General features: G+C 37.3%; 1 long non-coding RNA gene across 1 annotated transcript in view; it reads right to left on the bottom strand.

Moving 5' to 3' along the window:
- Positions 1-6902, bottom strand: part of LOC110271256 — a 13442-nt gene extending 6540 nt beyond the window's left edge. The window contains exon 1 of the long non-coding RNA XR_002361763.1: positions 6649-6902. This is a non-coding gene — a long non-coding RNA (uncharacterized LOC110271256). The remainder of the gene's footprint in view (positions 1-6648) is intronic.

The following is a 7965-nucleotide window of genomic DNA, read 5'->3' on the forward strand; positions in this document are numbered from 1 at the left end:
AATGATGAGTTAAAGACTTCTACTATTTTATTTGAATTATCGAGAAAAGGATGATTCATGCTTTCGAAATGAATTAATAAAGAGGAAATTGTGATTTAGTCTTGCTTCTTAAGAAAGGCATTGTATCTCTTTCAGGAGAAGGTTATTTAGAAGAAACTTGTGTTTTAAAGCTGTTTGGATGTGAAAAGGGTTTATGCCTTTGAATTTGACTTGGGGGTCTCAATTAAAGAAGTTTCAATGACTTTGAAAGAACCTGAATGTCTATTGACAAGTTTCATTTTGAAATGTTTTGAGAAAGGTTTTAAGTACTCTTTGAATTCTGAATTCTTGCAAGACAAACAATTTTGAACAGTTTAAACGTTCTAAAATTTATCATGGGGGTTGAAGTTGGTTTTGCCTAAGTAAAGGAAACGGCTTTGAAAGAAGTAAATGATTACATGACTCGGTTTGGCTTAGATCCTATTTGCTTACTCAAATCAGAAAGCCAATGTTTTAATGATTTTAAATGAATTTGGCGAAATGAGTTATGTTATTCTCCCCTAAAGACTTGGGACTCTGTCGAGAAACTTTTGTTATGAAATCCCATTGTTGTATGGGTGATTTTGAATACTTTGAAATAAATGCTGAAATTTGATTTCAAAGTGAAATGGCTTGAGAAAAGTGATTTATGGCTTAACTGCCGGTTTTATGAATTTGATGATGTTGAATGGTGGAAGTGATGTTTTGTTGTGGGCCGGAATGGCTGTGTATGATTATGAATATTGGCTGGTTCTGGATTGAACCGTGAGCCGGAATGGCTGTGTACGATATTGATTTATGGCTGATTGCCGAATGAGTTATGGGCCGTATGGCTGACTATGAATTATGAATTTAAGCCGGATGGCTGAGATGGATGTTGATCCATGGTTGGGACTGAATGAATATATGCTTGAGATACCTGGGTAGTAGCAAGGGTTGTGGTTCGTCCCACTTGCTCCAGGTCAGAGACTGTGACGCCTGGGTAGTAGCGGTAGTAGTGGTGATTCCACTCGCTCCAGGTTGAGCTTTTAAACACCCGCCTGGGTAGTAGCCGCAGTAGTGGTTATTCCACTGGCTCTGGGTTGAGCGGGTAGTAGCAATGGGGTTGTAGCTCAAACCTACTTGCTCCGCGAAGGGTGTTTCTGTCCATGGTTAGCTACCAGGACGTGTCGGGTTGGCTATATAACCGACAGATGATATCATCAGCCACTAGGGACAGGCATGCATCATATGTATTTATGTGACATTGTTTGGGTGTGCATATTATACTTGGTTTGCCTATGTGATTAATTGCTAATTGTCCTACTTGCAATAACTATTTGTTTGTGCTTGCATCTTCTCATCTGTGTTTGCAACTGGGACTCTGTTGGATTGTGGTGATTGATTGACGGTTGGATTGTTTGGGCCTAGGGCCGTGGTTGGAATGAGATGAACCGATGGCTGATTCTGGTTTTGTGTTTTCTGGTTTGGAATAAAATATGAAAGGCTATTTTGGTTCAGCATAGATAAACCGTTTTGAAAGGCTTTTGAGTTTTTGAGAATTGAACGGTTCCTCTTTCAGAAAAGATTTCCGACTTTACTTTCATTGTAAACCGTTGTTTTTGAAAAGAGGCATGAGACGGTTATTAATCACTGATGCGGTTATCTTCACGTATCCTATTACAGTAATTCCCAAAAACCCTCTACTGAGAACCCTTTCGAGGATAATGTTCTCACCCCCCTACATTTTTCCCCTTTCAGGATATGGGCGCAGAAGTCACGAAGAGTTTATTTATTTGTTATTGAGATGCTCTGTATTGCTTTAGATTATTATTTTTGTACCCTCGCCTTTATCTTGATATATTCTGTAAGAGGGATAGGAATCGTATTGGGTAATGTTTGTAATATTATTTATATATATGTATGTATTTATATATGGATGTACTCTTTATGAGTTGTTGTAAGTTGTATGGTATTTATGGATGTATGTTATCGAACGAAAGTATTTTTGGGAGCGGTGTTACGGTTTAAAGTTTTAAACAGGCTCATATTTTAGTATTAAATAGTATAAGTGTCGTCGTAATGTCCGAACTATCAAAGTCGCGCAGCCGGAAGCGTGAGCTTTTGTAGTTAGGGTGTTACATAAAATTTTAAAAACAAATTGTACACAGGTTTGGCTAAGAGCAAAAATATTTTCTCAACTATTTTAGAAAGATAGTTAGGTGCACAATCTTAACCAAAAGTAGTTCAGAAGACTCGGAAGAAAAATCAAATACTTGTTTCAAAAATTCTCAAAGTCCATATTCAGACAAGCGTGTATAACATTTATAGCAAGGACGAAAGAGAAAGTTAAACTCTACTTGGAAGAGAAAATCCGAGGTAAAAGTTTGCTTATAAATTGGTAAAGGAAACAAGTGGTGCGTTACAAACAGACAGGTTTCCATTAAACAATGAAGCTATTCGAAACTTCATTTAAAATAGTGCATGCCAAATTTTAAATCAACTTGGTCAAAATCAAACAATGGTTTCAATATCAATCAAGCAACAGAAAATAAATTCTGTTTAGAATTTCTTCAAAAAGAATTTAACACTTCAAAAAGTTCGAAACAAGAATCCAAAAGTATACTTGAAATCACCATCTCGATATTCAAGAAAATTAGGATGTACTTAAAAACGAGTCAAGCCATATAAGAAAATATCTTAAATCAAAGTAGTTTAAACAAGATCCACTAGGCATGAGACATCAACAAGCTTTCAATTGATTCAAAGGAATACAAAGTTATAGGAAAAGACAACTCAATCATTAGTAATTTCCCAAGAATAAATCTTTGACTGAAAACTCTTGTAAGGACAATGAGAGGATAAACGATGCACCATTTTGAAACGAATCAAACTAACTCATATAGGAACGAGATTCATAAGAAAATAAAAACCAAGATCAATGGTAACGTTCACAAGGTGTAAAAGGTTAGTTAAAAACAAAGTCAAACATGATGTTCATGGAGACATAAAGCTTAAGAGAGACTTTAGTCCATTCATAGGAAGAAAGCTATGAGTCCAACACTTTCAAAAGAACAACAATGGCATAAACCATATAGCATGCTACATCAAATTCAATTCAAAATAAGTTAAGTAAAGCTTATCAAACGAAACTCAACCTGGATAAAAGTGAAAAATCCTTTCTTTTCAAAATTTGAAAAATACCCAAATACATAATCAAATGAAGATGTGCATTGTAACTATAGTAAAATTACTAGAAAGTCAATTTGTACTTAAAGTAAATGCAGTTCCGTAAACCAGTAAAAGCACAGGCGGGGTATTAGGAATAAATAGTTGTTAAACCGTATAAGAAATTTTCAAAGTTCCATATATATATATAATCAACAGCACTTTTTATAAAAATCTCAAAATTGGCTGTAATCACTGTCAAATAAGAGAAAAACTAAATCAACAATTTCTCTAAGAATGGACTCAGACAGGGACTTAAAGGGCACATCGCATCAAGACAATTTAAAGGTATATCAAAGAACACATGAATCAAGGAGAAGAATTTAAACGGAGAAATATGGATACAATAAGGATGTCAAACAAGCATATACATTTAGATCCCACAAGAATGCATATGAATGGAGGAATAAAGTTGAAATATCAAACTACTTCTCATGAGGAGTAACAAACAAGAACTTCAAGTTAGGCTATGAAAGAACAGGTCGACTCGAACAAAACTCAAGACACACAACAGAATAGCCTCGAGAAATAGTTTCTAATGTTCCCAAAACCCGTGATTCGCTTTACTCAAAACTCGTATATCATCTATGATAACCCATTAGTGCTTTCATATACAAAATTCACTAGTATTAAGCCGGCCAAACTTAATACCAAGAATTATGCAATGCAAGACTAACAACGTTAATCAATAGACCGTCATGTGCATAAAACTCTCGTCATTCGACAAGGCCTAATACACGACAGACGCTCAGAGTATGCAACTGAAGCACAGTCAGTCCATTCCTCAAGCTCTACAAGAAAGACCGCTCTGATACCATAATGTAACACCCAAACTACCAAAGCTCACGCTTCCGGCTGCGCGACTCTGATAGCTTGGACATTATGACGACACTTATACTATTTAATACAAAAATATGAGCTTGTTTAAAACTTTAAACCGCAACACCGCTCCCAAAATTACTTTCGTTCGATAACGTACATCCATAGATACCATACGACTTACAAAAAACACAAAGAATACATCCATATATATATATAATATGACAAGCATTAATCAATACAATGCCTATCCCTCTTACAGAATATATAAAGATAAAGGCGAGGGTACAATAAATAATAATCTAAAGCATACAGAGCATTTCAACAACAACTAAATAAACTCTTCCTGTCTTCTGCGTCCTTATCCTGAAAGGGGAAAAATGTAGGGGGAGTGAGAACATCATCCTTGAAAGGGTTCTCAGTAGAGGGTTTTTGGGATTTACTGTAATAAGATACGTGAAGACAAACCGTACCAGTGATTAATAACCGTATTATGCCTCTTTTAAAAAACAACGGTTTATAATAAAAGAGAAATCTGAAATCCTTTTCTGAAGAGGAAATTTTTCATTTAAAACAATAATCAAAAGCCTTTCAAAAGGTATAGAGCATATGATGCATGCCTGTTCCTAGTGGCTGATGATATCATCTGTCGGTTATAGAGCCAACCCGACAAGTCCTGGTAGCTAACCATTGGACTGTCCCTTTGTCGTGCATCCCCAACTCGAGTTATACTCATCATAAATTTGATAATAATCATGATCCATATCCATCACCCTCACTGGTGAATATTCACAGGGGCGAGCTCATCCAGGACTTTCACAGTGCCCGGCCACACTTACAACATAGGGTCAGCAGAGTCTCGAGTCTCCACTTGGAGCACGTGGTAGATAGCCACTGCTTTCACCCAGGGAACTCGTGCCTCTGATAGTGGAAGTGCAAATCACAATTATCAATAATTTGGCATATACATGCATTTATTCTTAGCCATGGATCAACATCCATCTCAGCCATCCAGCTCACGGTTCAGTCCAGAACCAGCCAATATTCATATCATACACAGCCATTCTGGCTCACGGTTTAATCCAGAACCAGCCAATATTCATATCATACACAACCATTCCGGCTCACGGTTCAACCCAGAACTAGCCAATATTCATAATCATACACAGCCATTTCGGCCCATAATAAAATAGCACTTTCACCATTCAACATCATCAAATTCATAAAATAGGCATTTAAGCCATAAATCACTTTTTCTCAAATCATTTCACTTTGAAATCAAGTTTTAACTCTTTTCAGCCTTGGCTTTAAGGATCTCATTTCTCAAATCATCTCAGACTCATAAGCCACTTTTACTCAAGGTAAATTCCCCTTTTGAAAACAATGCCACTTCCGGCATCCTTTTTCCAAAACTTCCATAACCATGGAAAGTTAAAGATTCATTTTGAAACATTCAAAATCATTCATCCAACAATGGGATTTTATAACAAAGTTTCTCGGCAGAGTCCCAAGTCTTTAGGGGAGAATAACATAACTCATTTCGCCAAATTCATTTAAAATCATTAAAACCTTGGCATTTCGATTTGAGTAGTAAAATAGGATCTAAGCCAAACCGAGTCACGTAATCATTTACTTCTTTCAAAGCCGTTTCCTTTACTTAGGAAAAACTAACTTCAATCCCCATGATAAATTCTTGAACGTTTCAACTGTTCAAAATTGTTTTAGTCTTGCAAGAATTAAGAATTCAAAGAGTACTTAAAACATTTCTCAAAACATTTCAAAATGAAACTTGTCAATAGACATTCAGGTTCTTTCAAAGTCATTGAAACTTCTCTAATTGAAACCCTTAAGTCAAATTCAAAGGCATTGCCCTTCTCACGTTTAAAACAGCTTTAAAATATAAGTTTCATCTAAATAACTTTCTCCTGAAAGAGATACAATGCCTTTCTTAAGAAGCAAGACTAAATCACATTTTTCTCTTTAATAATTCATTTCAACAGCATGAATCATCCTTTTCTTAACAATTCAAATAAAATAGTAGAAGTCTTTAACTCATCATTTTTCCAGAAAACATTCAATAAAGACTCGGATTTTATTAAAATTTCGGCAGCACCTCCCCTAAATTTTATTAAAATTTTATTAAAATTTCGGCAGCACCTCCCCTAAAGGTTCGGGTCCCAACTGAACCGTTTCACAATCCTTTTCAGCAGCCCGAAATCCAAAATCAGTGCAAGGCAAGCCAAAATCTAACAGTCATCTCAATTCCATATTTCAAGAAAACTGTTTCAAAATCAAATTATTATCAGCTGAATAAACTCATTTCTAAAGCTTTAAAGAAACAGTTCAGCAATAAAAATCAACTCAACTCAAATCAATTCCCAACGGATTAAACTCGATTTCAAAGCTTTAAAAGAATCAACTTCAAAAGCATTTCGTTTCACAAAACCACACAACAATCCAACCAACAAACGTTCATAATCAATCGAGACAAATCAAACCAACCATAAGGCCGATACAATCACCAAATACACATTTTCTCACAGCAGTATCCATATATAATAATTCCAATATATAAAATATATAGTTTTTGGAAAGCGCCCCTACCTCAAAACGCGAATCCATAACCCAAACGACTCACAGAGTCTTTTTCGTCTCAACCCAAAACCGACTGCAGCCAACAACTCGGCTTCACTTGCTTTCTCAACAATCTCAACGACTCTAGTCGCAACATACAACAACCGAAACTCAATCATATAGCAATTAACGCCACAACCCTCAGCGTATGATAACAAAATAGTAACTAAAGGGTTTTCAAATCGAAAATGCTTACCGAAATAACAAAAAGAAGCAACAGAAAATTCCGAACCGACCTGGCAGCGGCTCTGTCAACAGCTCCGGTGGCGGCCAGAAGCTCCGGTGGATCAACTATAAAAACCGCACAGCATTAAAACCTTCTTGAAATCCAAAAAGGCGAAAACCTCAAATAAAACCCTTACCGGCGGTGGTTTCAGCGGCCAAGGCGGTTTTCTCCGGCAGCCATATAGTAGACTACAACCACAGCGGCAGCGAGGTTTTTTGGTGGTCAGAACTCCGGCGACGCAGCAGCAGGGACATTTTTTGGGACAGAGGCTTACCGGTGCAACTCAACACAGGACCAGATAGAGCGGTGGCAGCCTCCAGCAACTCCGACGAGCTCCCTCAATGACGATAACGGCCGGAGCCTTGGCGGCGCTGACGGCGGCAGGAACGGCAGGGATAGCTTCACGCAGCATGGCGGCGCCTATCCTTTCCCCCACCGGCAGATTGGCGAGGATGAGCTCCTCTAGCTCGTGTGTGGCAGCTATTTCCTCAAATCTTCCTCTGCGCGAACAGTGGCGACACGGCGTGGAGGAAGGCGGCGAGCTGGGCGCGATGATGGCGTGGTGGTGGCGCGACCGAACGGCGTGGAGCGTGGCCCCCTACCCCTCCGATTTTCTCTCCTCTCCTCTGCTCTCCTGGCGCAGCTCTTTCTTCCCCGACCCCATTTCTGTTTATTCTTTCCATGTTTCTGTGAATGAGAGGGTGAAAGGGAGACAAGTGGGGTGCGGCTGCTGCTGAGGTAAGGAAGGAGGGTTGGAGTGTGGCTACTAAGGGGTAGGGGATTAGGGTTTCATTTTTTAAAAAAATAGGGTTAAGGGAATTTTTGTAATTTCTTATAAGAGTAGGGATAATATAGTAATTAGAAATAAATTCTAATCCAACAATAATAATTTATAAAATACTATTTGTTCATCAATTTCACAAATTATTTTCAATAAAATATTCAAATCCAACAAATTGAAATAACATAATTAAATCCTTTATTTTCCCAAAATAGCAGTATTACTATTTTAAAATATTAATTATTTAGTCCAAATCATATAAAATTGTTATTATTTCACA

Source organism: Arachis ipaensis, chromosome B04 (genome assembly GCF_000816755.2).
Source record: "Arachis ipaensis cultivar K30076 chromosome B04, Araip1.1, whole genome shotgun sequence".
Taxonomy (NCBI): Eukaryota; Viridiplantae; Streptophyta; class Magnoliopsida; order Fabales; family Fabaceae; genus Arachis; species Arachis ipaensis.